Consider the following 14,483-nt stretch of genomic DNA (forward strand, 5'->3'; position numbering starts at 1 on the left):
CTTATAACTTCAGATCACTGGGTCCTTCAAGTGGTGAATCAGGGCTATGCCCTTCAATTGCATTAAAAAAAAAACCTGAATCATTCTCCAAAATATTTTTTTTCAACTCCTAACAAAAGACTCTCCTCAGCCCTACTCCAGCTCAATGCCATAGAAGTTCCCTTGCAGGAGAGGGGTAGATGAATCTACTCAAAGTATTTTCTCATACTGAAAAAGACTGGAGGTCTCCATCCAATTCTGGACCTCCATGTCCTCAACAAATACTTAGTGAAGGAGAAATTTAGAATGGTAACTCTGGGAACCTTACCTCTAATGGAGAAGAATGACTGGCTCTGTTCTCTAGACCTCAGGGAAACCTATAAACGTATACCCATCCTCCCAGCCCACAGGAAATATCTTCATTTTGAACTATGAGCACAACACTATCAATACAAGGTGCTCCCTTTCAGATTGGTATCAGAACCCAAAATATTCACAAAATGCCATGTAGTCATGGTTGCAATCCTTCACTCACACAGTTTTCATGTGTTCCCTTACCTAAATGACTGGTTGATCAAGGCCTCCACACCTCATCCGGCTCACCAGACCATGAATGCAAGTTCGTCTGCTTGAATTTCTAGGATTCATAGTCAACTACAAGAAATCACATCTAGAACCCACACAAATTCTGGAGGTCTTTGGAGCCCTCTTAGACACAACTCAAACTCAAGTGTACCTGCCTCAAATTTAAAATGTGTCTAAAAATAGTTACCAAGAAGTTCAAAGGTAACATTAGATTAAGAGTAAATATTCTATGGGGGTGGAGCCTGACAGACGAGGTGAAAAGACGCATGGGGTAATCACTCCTCCACAATGACACCGAATTACAGATTATTGCGGTTCATTCAGGTAAATATTTCATCCCCTGACAACTTAATTCGCTGAGTATCATTCAGCTTAATGACTCCTCTGAAAGCTAACAAAGGGGACCCGATTTTGACTGCCCCTCTAGGTGGAAAACGGCCTAAAACTGATCCGGGCTCGCCGGACAAAATGGCGTCAAAGCATGAAGACTTGCAACTCGACATCTTAATCAAGGAAATGCATTCCGTCAAACAAATTATGCAGGAACAAGTCGAGGAGACTAAAGTATTGCTGGTAGAGATTGAATCACTTAATGCACAATTCGTAGATGCAAGACATTGCATTGATGCATTCGAAGAGCAGACCGCGTCACTACAATCAAAAATCTCCCTGGTCAACAAGCATGACAAGTTAATCATTTCCTTCCAACGTGATTTAGAAGATCTATTGAATCGCAGCAGGAGTAACATTAGAATCATCGACTTACCGGAGATGTTGGAAGGCTCTGATATGGCTGCTTTCTTGTCCGATTTCCTACCAAAAGCCTTGGGCCTCACTTTCTCAGCTCCGCTTGAAATAGAGCGGGCACACCGCGTGCCTTCTAAGCCTTCTCCTCATCTAACTACGGCACAGCCCATTGTGGCAAAACTCCTGAGTTTTCAACATGCGCTTCAAATCATCACTGCTGCAAAATCTCAACTACTACACCAGGGCAGGAAATTTTTCATCGTCCCGGATTTGGCCAAATCCACCGCGCTCAAACGGAAAGTGTTTATTTCTCACCGCCAAGAGTTAAAGCATATTGGTACGAAATATGGCCTCATGTATCCGGCCAGGATGAAGGTGACATACAACAATCGCACCACCTCGTATTCAGATCCTGAGGAGCTTACCTCCTTCCTTGAATCTCTGAGAATGCATTGACTTTTCCATGTTCCATGTTGTGTGCTCTAACTTTTTTATTACAGGGCTCTCTTATTCTTTCGCCTGAAGTTCCATCTACATCATAACTTCTTTATAGGTGTGGAGTTATTAAGTTGCTTTTTGTGCCCATCACCTGCTTCTACAGGTACACCCACATACTGTTAGGATCTTATGCACAATAGCATGGTTTTTTTTTTATTAATCGTGCTTTGTGCTATTTTGTTTGGCTTATTTGTCTTTTCTCTGCTTCATCTCATCTTATCTACATCGCAGGAATGGTCTTCTCTTTAAAGGTATCTGCATTATCTCCAAGTTGTTATATATCTTTGTTTGTATTTTAGATAATGGCTGATTTGCATATCTTTTCTCACAATGTTAATGGGCTAAATCATCCCATCAAACGAAAGATCTCTCAATACATTACTGGTAAGCACCCAGATGTCATTTTCCTTCAGGAAACACATCTTCCCTCTGTTGCTGCATCCAAACTGGGCATAAAAGGATATTCTTCACATTTTTTTCCCCCCAGCAACACACCGTAAAAAGAATGGCGTCTCCATTCTTTTTAGTAATAAATTACCAATCTCAATTCTATCTCATAAAACAGATACAGAGGGAAGATGGTGCTTGGTCCATGCTGTGTTGCACTCAACTGAATTTGTTTTTCTAAACATATATGTTCCCGTCCTGGACCACCAAGAATTTTTCCGAGAACTCCAAACCCTTTTGTTGGAATTTGGTTCTTGTTCATTGATAATAGGTGGTGATTTCAGTCAAACCCAAGATCTCTCTCTTGTAAACCGTCTAAATCTAAATCCTTTTTGGAACTACTTAGTCTCAAAGACAATTTCTCTCTTGTTGATTGATGGAGAATATTAAACCCAAAGGGCAGAGAGTATTCACACTTTTCACTTCCCCATAATACATACAATCGACTTTTTTTCTTATTTCTCCCTCTTTAACCCACAAGTTGACTAATGTCATCATTCATCCGATTACTCTCATTGACCATGCGGCAATATCTCTTCACCTTGATATCCCACCTGTGTCCTCTTGCACCCCCTCATGGAGATTAAATAACCATCTACTTCTTGATGAGGAAATTTCTGAAAAAAATCAAACTCTTTACAATTGAATTCTTTACTTTAAACTCTAAAGATCCTGATGTTTGTCCCTCTGTCATATGGGAAGCATATAAAGCCTCCCTCAGAGGAAAATTGATCAAACTCTCATCTTGGAAAAAGAAACTCCAATTACAAAAAGAAAAGATCTGGAACAATCCATCAAGCAGTTGGAGCTAAGTCACATATCCACTCATACAAATGACTCCTCTCTTTATCAATGGATCCTAAGACTTAAATATGAATATAATTCTATTCTCTCTTATAAAGCCAGGCAAGATTTATTCATACATGCCTCTGGCCATTATATGGGTGATAACATCATGGGTAAGCCTATATATAACCTGATATCTAAAGACAAAATCAAAAAAACTTCATATTTCCTCCATTCAAAATTCTTCTGGTCAAATCATCACAACCAAAGATTTGATTTCCTCTCAATTGGAACATTTTTACACTACTCTTTATCAATCTGAATTCTCCTCGTCGGATTCAGATATTGCAGGGGTAGGGAACTCCGGTCCTCGAGAAACGTATTCCAGTCGGGTTTTCCCCAATGAATATGTATTGAAAGCTGTGCATGCAAATAGATCTCATGCATATTCATCGTGGAAATCCTGAAAACCCAACTGGAATACGGCTTTCGAGGACCAGAGTTCCCTACCCCTACGATATTGACTCATTTCTAGATAAAATTGACCACCCTCAGTTGACTGATTCCTCCAAGGTGGAATTGGACATCCCCATTTCCTCCTTGGCCAATAATAAAGCACCTGGACCAGATGGATTCACTAACGAATTCTTTAAATGGTTTTGTGATCTCTTGACCCCTCATCTGCTTAACTACTACAATTTTCTGCATCAATCTCCTGAAAAACAATTCAATTTTGCTGATGCCACCATAATAGTTTTTCCTAAACCAGACAGGGATTCTACTCTAGTCCAAAACTTTAGACCTATTTCCCTTTTGAATTTAGACTATAAGATTGTGGCCAAAATCCTCTCCCTGAGACTTAACAAAGTAATTTATTCTCTTATACATAAAAACCAAATTGGCTTTATTAAAAACCCCTACATTGGAGATAATCTAAGACTTTTCCATCATATCAGTGTACATGTTAAATTCATTTGGGATCCTGTGGTGGGCCTGGCCATTGACGCCAAAAAACTTTTGATCAAGTTGAGTGGCCATTTCTACTGCGGGTTCTTCAATGGTATAACTTCGGATCCTACTTTACCAAGTGGATCAAAACGATATACTGGCAACCTTCTTCCCGTATTCTGATCAATAACTCCCTCTCTAATAAATTCTCCCTACATAGAGATATTCGGCAAGGGTGTCCCCTTTCGCCTTTATTTTTTAGTTTAGCTCTTGAGCCTCTTCTAACTGCAATTCGTCAATGTACCACTATCAAAAGCATCACCTCCACTTCAGACAAATCAAACTCGCTCCTTACACCGATGATGTACTCTTCTTTATTCGAGACCCTCTAAACTCTCTTCCTGATCTTTTCAAAATAGTCACTGAATACTCCCTGCTTTCGGGTTATTTGGTTATTTGGGAAAAATCTGAAATCTTTCCGTTAAATGACTGCATAACCCTTTCAGAATTGTCTCACTTTCCATTTAAATGGTCTAATGAAGTTATTAAATATCTGGGTATTTTAATTCACAAAGACCCTTCCCATGTCATGGATCTCAATGTGTCTAAAATAAAAAGACTGATAACACAGACAACTTCTAAATGGTCTCCCCTCTTCCTATCATGGTGGGAAAGAATCGCTTCCATCAAAATGACCTTGGCACCTCAAATTACATATATTTTATCCATGCTTCCCTCTCAAAATAATAAATCGTTATTTCAATGGATTAATAACAAACTTACTGGATTTATTTGGAACAACAAATACCTCGCATAGCTCTCACAAAACTGATAGCTTCTAAAGCTTGCAGAGGTATGAATCTCCCTGATTTTCATTTATACCATTTTACCTCTCTGGCCAAATACAGGGCTCACTGGTTCCAAAGGAAACTCACTTATGACCCCTCCCCCACCACCCCCTTGGCTTGAGATGGAACATTTCATTTGTTCTCCATATCCTACTTATGTTTTGAGTACGCTAAACATTCCTAAACAACTGAGGGAATTCACCTTACTAAGTGCAACACAGTATGCTATAAGATGTCTGGATGCCGTGGCAGATATTTCTATATATAATAAATCTGATATGTCAATCTGGATTAACTCAAAGATTAAATATAATGGTAAAACTTTCTCCTGGAAAAAGTGGCAAAAGGCCGGAATTTGGATAGTAGACCAATTGATAACTTCAAAATCGACCATACCTTTCTCCTCATTAAGTACTCAATATCCAGTTTTTCAACATTGCCACCCTCAATGGCTCCTTTTGATCTCCGCAATATCTAATATTACATTACACTTTAACGACAAAGACTCGTTAAACACTGTTCAACGTTGGTGTAATCTAGTTCTCTCTGGTGGTAAAGCTATTTCTACCATGCATATAGGAAATAAGAACCCGTTGTTCAACTACAAAATGGGGGGGGCACTGCTGGGAGACAGCGGACTTGAGAGAGACTTGGGTGTGCTAGTGGATGCATCAATGAAGCCATCCGCACAGTGTGCAGTAGCAGCGAAAAAAGCCAACAGGATGCTGGGCATCATAAAGAAGGGTATCACAACCAGGACGCGGGAAGTCATCATGCCACTATATCGGGCGATGGTGCGCCCGCATCTGGAATACTGCGTTCAGTATTGGTCGCCGCACCTCAAGAAGGACATGGCGGTACTTGAGAGAGTCCAAAGGAGAGCAATGAAGCTGGTAAGAGGGCTGGAAAACTGCCCATATGCCGAGAGGCTGGATAAACTGGGTCTCTTCTCTCTGGAAAAGAGGAGGCTCAGGGGAGATATGATAGAGACCTTCAAAATCCTGAGAGGCATAGAGAGGGTGGATAGGGACAGGTTCTTCAGACTGAGAGGGACAACGGGTACGAGGGGGCACTCGGAGAAACTGAAGGGGGATAGGTTCAAGACAAATGCAAGGAAGTTTTTCTTCACCCAAAGGGTCGTGGACACATGGAATGCGCTCCCGGAGGAAGTGATCAGGCAGAATACAGTACAGGGATTCAAACAGGGATTGGACGGATTCCTGAGGGACAAAGGGATCGTAGGGTACTGAAAGGGGTGCGGGGACAAAGGGTCAAAAATTGGATGGGAAGATAGGACTTCGATGAGAAACCAAGGGGTGATTCAGACAGGTCATGACCTGTTGGGCTGCCGCGGGAGCGGACTGCTGGGCGTGATGGACCTGTGGTCTGACCCAGCAGAGGCACTACTTATGTTCTTATGTTCTTACCTTTTATCATATTCTGCGAGATCATCACTACACCTTCACCCCTCAATCCATGAAACACTGGGAGAATATGCTATCTACACCGGTACAGGATATAGATTGGGAATTATTATGGACAGTGACTAATCGACCATTGAAGTCTTCTAGAATCTCACAATTCATGTTCTATGTTATGTGACATGCTGTATGGACTCCGATCCGCATGGCCAAACTCAAACCGGATCCCAAATGTTGGCATTGTCTTGAACTGATGGCACACTAGATCATATGCTCTTCAACTGTAAAGCTGTCCATCCTTTCTGGTCTCGCATTTGGACCACCATCCAAGAAGTCACATCCTGTACCTGCGACTTAACTTTTGATGTGATTATTATCCGATCTCAACATACGTGCTTTGCTCACTCTGACTGCCCTTCAAAACTGATAGATGCTATGATTGTAACAGCTATTATGCATATTCTTAAGAATTGGAAATCAGCCTCTTTCTTAGACTACTAGTGTTTTAGCCCGTTACATTAACGGGTGCTAGTAAAGCCTCCTTCCCTCACATGTCCCCTATTTTCAGCCCCAGCTCTAAACTCATTTTTACCAGCCCTCTTCTCCCATCTGTTCCCTTTCAGCCTGAGCCCCCTTTTCTCACCAGCAGTATTTCCTTCCCCACTCCACTTCCCTGTCCAGCAGCACCTCTTCCCTGCTCCCCCTGTCCCTGTTCATTGCTCCCCCGGCCCAGAAGCACCTCTTCCCTGCTCCCCCTGTCCCTCTTCCCTGCTCTGTCAAAAAACAGAAATGTGCAGCCACCCCTGGATAAGACGATTAACATATCTTTTGTAAAAAGACTTCCACATTGCTGCAAATATTCAGATGCCTGAGCTCTTGAGAGGACAGAGCATGGCTTACTTGTGGTTTCTTCCCCTCTCCCCCGTTGCCAAGTCGCTGCTAATATTCAGATCCCTGAGCTGCTAATATTCAGATGCCATCTCTCTGTCTCGCAGCAGGCTTGCTGGCTCTGGCCAGACAAAGTTCATTTTTTAGTTCAAAGCCGACGCTGCGTCTCCTCTCTCGATCCCCGCCAGAGTTGATAATCTTCTCCGACTCTGGTGAGATTCGATAGAGGAGCCGCAGCGGCGGCTTTGAAGTAAAAAATGAACTTTGTCTGGCCGGAGCCGGCAAACCCGCTACGAGACAGAGAGATGCGTGGTAAGCACGCATGCGCTTTCTGCCGGCCACGGAACTACAGATCAGGCAACACGGCAGTAAGAGTGCACATGCGCGCTTAGCGTTTTATTATATTAGATACCTTTTGGTAGAACTCATTATGCCTTTATAATAAGTATATGAATCTTATGCTTTAAAAAAAAATGCTGTATATCTAGATTGTCTCTCCAAATCTTTCATCTACCTTCACCTTGGAAATTTCTGGATCATTATATGCAATCTAGTTAGTTGACCACTCCTGCTGCTTGCTGTCTCTTTCTTACTGTACCCTTTTCCTTTTTCTTTTCCTTTCTTTCCCCTTCTCACATATTCCATTTAGCCTCCTCTCTATGACTTTATCTGAGATTGTTTGATTATTAGGGGCTAACTATACAGTGGATTGTAACTGATTTTCTCAATCACCTCTTTACTTGACTGTATTTTCACTGTTTTTTGTGGTTCATATTCTTTGTTATTATCCCCAAATGTCCAATAAAAATTTTGAACTGAAAAAAAGAGTAAATATTCTAGATTCTACATTAAATTTTGCAGAAAATCAATACAAATTTTCTTTTGTGTTAAGTTTTCTTTTTTTCATTCATCTGCAGTACTTGGTTGGAGATTGAGGAGGTTAGTTGAATGTCTAACAGCCTTGTTGTCTGAAGAAGCCTTTCATAATTTCTTACCAGTGGCAGGAGGCACCATCATCCTAGAGGCAAAATTCTGCTCCATGGAAGACTATTGGCTAACCAGTGAACTGGCTGATTTAAGACTTTCTATTGCTCATTTTGCCTTTTTCCAGTAAGCAGATTCGACCAACTCAAGAAACCACAATGGCTGATAGTTGATGTCATAAAGTTTTAGTGCTCACCCATTTTGTTACATTATTACTACATGGCATCATCTTTACCATCCCCCCAATTGAAAATTTCTTCTTTATTTGAGTCTTCATTCTTCTGTCTTACTCTGCAAACCTATTTGCTTCTGCCCATTAAGTGATAATTGGATCAGACTGTAAAATTTAAAATGTGTCTACAAATAGTTACATGAGTTACATTCTACCTTTTTTAGTTTACTCTTAAATCAGTTTATCATGTCAAAATACATGGGTCAGTATTTTCTTTAAATACCTGCAACAGTTATGTTCAGCACTTTTATCTGGATACTAAGCAGCACTGAATATACAGGGTTCCTCTTAATCCCTACCCTTCTTTAGTGTTTCTCTTTGGGGGACAGATTGTATTAGAATGGGTTTACCTGTTTTAGTTCTGCCAATGATATTACATTGGTATCCCAGTGCTTTCTGTAGTGTCCTCAGTATCTTCCAAGGTGCATGTTGCTTTGGATTTGTTTGAGCTTAGGCAGAAGTTGAATCCAGTTAAAACTATTTTTTTTTTTTTGCAACACAGACACCTGCTGTTAGTTATGTGGGACTTACAGATAATCAGGTTTACCATCCTTTTGCAGCCATTTTGAGAATTTTGGGAGTAATCCAACAGACCCCCAAAACTTGTTCTTTCTCTACAACATTGCTAAAATCTGACCTCTCCTTTCTGAGCACGTTACCAAAACCATCATCTATGCTCTCGTCACCTCTCGCCTGTAGTATTGCAATCTGCTTCTCACAAGTCTTCCACTAAGCCATCTGTCTCCCTTCAATCTGTTCGGATTCTGCTGCGTGCCTCCTGTTCCACCAGTGTTGTTATGCTCATGTTACCTTTCTCCTCAAATCACTTCACTAGCTCCCTGTCCATCTTCGTATACAGTTCAGACTCCTTTTACTCACCTACAAATCTATTCATTCTGAAGTTCCTCAGCATCTCTCCTCTCTTGTCTCTCCCTATACTCCACCCCGGAAGCTCTGTTAATCAAGTAAGTCTCTCTTGTCGATGCCTTCTCCTCAAAGGCTTTGGTAACTTCGTGACCGGTTTTTGTTTTTAAACTCACGACCCATGCATATTTTGACAGGATATCTATTACCGTTAAGATGTATTTGTAACCATTGTTATAACGGGCAAAGGCTGACATGTCGACTAAGTCACTTTGCCACTGTCTGTCAACTTCCGACACAATTGTTTTATTTCTTTTAAAATGGATTCTAGCCGGTCTGTGTAAATTGTATGCGTTTTGACCAGTGACCCAATCCACCACATCTTTTCTCCGGACTGTTATATCACTCTTTTTAGCCGCTTGAAGTAGAGGGTTAATGCCTCCATAGCTTCCTGACGCGTATGGATCATAATAAATTTGCTTCAATAAAGATTCTTTCATAGCTCTGCCTTTTTAACAGAGCCCTGTTAGGTGACAGCTGCTTTTGTTTGTTTGTTTTTTCAGATTGTTAAGACAACAGTAGGGGGCCGGGATAAGTTCAGACATGTTTAAACACACCACCACCTCTCCCCCCCCCCTTGGCTTTATCAGAGGAGGGGGGCTGCAAGGGGCTTATCAGCTGTTACCATGACAATAGGGGAGCTGGCCCATTAACCATTAGCTCAGAATTCCTACTGAAAGTGTGTTAAAAGCAAATACATTTTCTCAATTGTTTCTGCCCCTGATCTGTTTTAAAGATTTTGTGAATGTCTTTTGTTTTGTGATCTGCTCTATCCATGAGCTCTTAAACCCTGTATTTTAACTAAAAACTGTTAAAATAAAGGCGCTTCTTTTTCTGGCCACATCATTTCCGGGAGAGTTTTGACTTTAGTCTGTTTCCCCTATTTCCGCCTACGGGGTCATAAAAGCACATTTCCGTCGCTTCATTTACCCTATTTCCGCCTACGTGGTCAGAAAAACGCATTTCCGTCGCTTCATTTACCCTATTTCCGCCTATGTCATCAGAAAAGCGCATTTCCGGTAGGAGCAGGCACTCCCATTTCCGGTGATGTCATCAGAAAGCGTATTTCCGGGGTTAAACACGCCCCCATTTCTGGTGATGTCATCAAAAAGTGCATTTCCAGGGCAGGACATGAGGGGGTGGGGCAACAGGAGGGGCAGGGCATGAGGGGGTGGGGCCATGGGTGGGGGTGGGGGCATGGGCGGGGCTACCACCATTCATTCCTATTGGAGGGGTGGGGCAATGTAGGAGAGTGGGGTGGGGCCATGGGCGGGGCTACCACCATTCATTCCTATGGGAGGGGCGGGGCATGGGCAGAGAGTGGGGCAGATCAATGGGCTGATGGGGGCAGGGCTTGACCCAGAAGTGAACGCTGATTGGTCGATCCTTATCTCTGACAGCTGTCAATCATTTTGACATGAGGTGTACCCATTATACTACTACTGCTGTGAAATTACTACTAGAGAAGTACTTCTCATTTCTTTCCTGGGGACACATCTAACAAGTTGAGTTTTCAGGATAACCACAATGACTATTCAATTAGTCATTACTACCTGCAAATGTATCTCATGCATCTTCATTATGGAAACCCTGAAAAGCCAACTGGCTAGGTGCAGGATAGGGTTGAAAACCATTATAGAAACACAGAAAAATAAAGGCAGATAAAGTCCATATGATCTATCCACTCTGCCCACACCTACTCTGCCTTTCACTACCATTGAGATCCTACAAGGGGGTGATGTAAAGCTCTCAGCCCAACCAACTAAATTCTGAGTGTTATTTTGCCACTGTAGCTGAAAAGAGTGCTATTTTATTTCATTAAGTGCCAATTTTCAGAAATGAAATTCTATGTTTTGACATTGTATCAGATCACTGAATGAGCCATATCCATGTCATTCTCTTCTTGATTGAGCTGAGAACATTTCAGCACCCCCTCATATATACTTGTCCAAAACATTCTTGAATTCAGATAATGTCCTTGGAACTACTATACTAAATCTCTGCCCTCATGCTCTTGACTGGTCCTTAATACCAAGGACAATCCTCTTCAGAAGTGAATTTTTTTTTTTAAATTACCACTCCCCAAATATGGAATTATTTGCCACTTTATCTTACAGAAAAAACTGTACTGGAGAGATTTAAAGGCTCTCTCAAAAGCTTTCTCTATATAGATGCCTTTGAAAAATAAGAATAATTAGATAGATCCACTTCCTTAGAATCATTGTCCTGCTAAGAACAAATACAGTCACATTTTAGACAGCTCTTAATCCCTTCCCTAATGTTCTTCCACATTTATGTGCTTTTCTAGATAATTGTAGTTCTTCCTTTTTATCCTCCCCAATAAGTTTGACTTTGGGTATTGTCTGTTGTCTATATGTTTTAAGAGGTCTACTTTTACATTGTAAATTGCTTAGAAATTTCTTTAATTTGAATGCAATTGTTGGATAAGTAGAAAGGGGGGGGGGGATGATATATGTATTTGTTATAAAATATAATTTAATAGAATTTAAGTGCTGTTAAAGTGTAAAATGTCTTGTATAATATATTGCACTTATTTTTGGCTTTAAAATGAATAAAAATATATTAAAAAAAGAAATTTCTTATAAGCGTTTTTAATCAAATTTTAATAAAACTTGAAACTTGAAGTTTACATTTCAAAACTTTGAAAGCATATTAATTTAAGAAACAGTGCAGTATACAGCCATGTGAAGACTGCTGGGGATACTGTGGAGAGAGTATTCAGAGCATATGGAGGAAAAAAGTCCCTGTCATTACACAAGTTACATGTAGGACACATTACTGCAGGGAGAAACTTAGAGCAGCTGTCTCATATGTGTTTAATGTACTGCGCTGCATATGTCTAGTAGTGTTATAGAAATAAGTAGTAGTAGTAAATATTGGCAGACCCAACTTTCTCCATTTCTGATACAGGACAAATAATTATCTCCTTTGAATAACCTGCTTGGAAAACAAAGGATGGTAGTTACTTGGTTATGTAAAACATCAGATTTTTATCTAAGTCCTCAAGGCAAGTCACAGTTAGTTCCTATGAGTGGAAATTATGTCAGTGAAAATATATACATGCAACAGAATTTCAAGGCATCCCTTATAGGGAACCTATCCTAAGAGAGGTAGGGGGACCTACAGCATCTTCAAGGATCAGCTACCAGGCTGGGAGCTGCAGTCTGGCTTGTGGCAAATCAGCCAAAAATGCAGTATGCTGTTGTTAAATACCAGTAGAATGGTATATTTTTAGTGCTCTCAAGCATGAGAAATAATGAGACAGTGAAACTGCTCTACTCCATCTCAGCTTCTACAATATGTTGGATTTCATCCCAATTAGGTTTTCAAGATATCCACAATGAAAGGCAGTTCAAAATGTAGCAGCCAGTTTGAAGAAAGGGATCTAGGTATGATCATATTGTATAACCCCATATTTACTGGAACCAGTGGCGTACCTAGGGTATGTGGCACCCGGGGCCCATCATTTTTTGACACCCCCCCATATAAAAAAATATTTTTTGTAATAACCATGAAACGGAATAAATGGTCAGAATAAAAACAGGCAGTGAAAATTTTCTTTTATTGAACCTCATATATGTAACCATTATTCCAAACATAACATAACATAACATAAATTATGTCTGAATTGTCATGACATCAGAAGTACATATGGAGTAATTGCAGGTGATGCTTGGGACAGTTCTGACTGTTAGTTCGGTTTTATGTGTTTTTTGAATAGAAGGGTTTTTATTTCTTTTTTGAAGGTTTTGTAGTCTGTGGTCGAGGTCAATAGGTTGTAGAGTCGGGGGTCGAGTGTTGCAGCTCGAATGGCTAGGAGGTTGTCAAACAGTTTTTTTCTTTTGATGTTTTTGGTTGGAGGGTGTGTGAATGGTGCAGGAGTTCTCCTATGTCTAGTTGAGGTGGATTGAATTATTTAGGTGAAGAAATTAGTTACCCCCCCCCCCCCATTCCACACACATTAATTCTCTTCCATTTTTGTTCCCATTATAAAAAACACTGATAAGTTCCCAGAAAAAAAAATACATTAAAATAAGAAGTGAAAACAAAGGCCCCTACAGATGAGAACATAACATAAGAATAGCCTAACTGGGTCAGACCAATGGTCCATCATGCCCAGTAGCCCATTCTCACAGTAGCTAATCCAGATCACTAGTACCTGGTCAAAACCCAAAGAGTAGCAACATTCCATGCTACTGATCCAAGGCAAGCAGACACTTCCCCCATGTCTTAATAACAGACTATGGACTTTTCCTCCAGGAATTTGACAAAATCTTTCTTAAAACCAGCTACACTATCTGCTTTTACCATAACTTCTGGCCACTTCATTTTTAAGCTTAGATCTTTCCTTCCAAACAGAGACCTTGCTAGATGTCAAATACAGCACAAGGTAATTTCACACGGACTTATCAGTGCAGGAAATGTGAATCTCCTCATATACCCACCATATAATGCAAAAATGTGCAAAGGTCTGTTTTTTTCTTTCGATCACTACATAGCCTAATGCCACACAAGCAGCGCTGTTACAAACATATTCTGAAGGTCAATGCTAAGGTTAACAAAGTTTCCTTCCTTGGACCACAAGGAGATACTGACAAACCACTGGAAGAGATCCCAAAACAACTACCCAGGCACAACACCCAAAGACCCACTCAGTGTGTGAACCAGTTGAGTGGAGTGGACTAACTGGGGGGTGGAAATGGGCCTGGAGTTTGCTCAGCAGAATTTCCCAGACCACCTCTTACTCTCAACACATTGACACGTTGCCACCACCACCACCAATACCACCACCACTGGGTAGGCCAGCAATGCTTATAAACTTTATAAAACACATCATTATATTTTCTTATAAAGCACATATTTTAACTGAACTCTCTGACATCCTCAGCCTTTCCATTCACAAAAATAGAAGGAAGAAAAGTTCCCGTTTCCTGCTGTCTCATGTCCCCAGCCTATACAATATTTTTCTTCTACAGACCCTTCAAAAGTCTGACCAAATCCTCGTTTCACTTGCATTATAAATTACTGAGGATGCCATCTCTCCCCAATCCCAGGTCCTAAAGTCTAAGACAGTAGCGCAAACTAGTACTGCCCAATTCAGGCAAAAAAAAATTTAGATTCGATTCAGCCTATTGAATTGGTTTTTCAATTCGATTTTCCTGCCCAATTGGGTGT

The 14,483-nt window shown here is 40.8% G+C and overlaps 1 protein-coding gene across 6 annotated transcripts in view; it reads left to right on the top strand.

Annotated features, from left to right (window-relative positions):
- The window catches only part of MDH1B (malate dehydrogenase 1B), a 183,539-nt gene extending 174,066 nt beyond the window's left edge, over positions 1 to 9,473 (top strand). For 5 of the 6 annotated variants that reach the window (XM_033946232.1, XM_033946235.1, XM_033946236.1 and 2 more), the window contains one exon: positions 8,065 to 9,473. The gene's annotated coding sequence lies outside the window, so the exon portion shown is untranslated. Of the gene's footprint in view, positions 1 to 8,039 lie in introns of all 6 variants that reach the window. The other variant, XM_033946233.1, reaches the window with a different exon arrangement.
- Positions 9,474 to 14,483: the final 5,010 nt, after the last annotated feature.

Source organism: Geotrypetes seraphini, chromosome 5 (assembly GCF_902459505.1).
Source record: "Geotrypetes seraphini chromosome 5, aGeoSer1.1, whole genome shotgun sequence".
Lineage (NCBI taxonomy): Eukaryota > Metazoa > Chordata > Amphibia > Gymnophiona > Dermophiidae > Geotrypetes > Geotrypetes seraphini.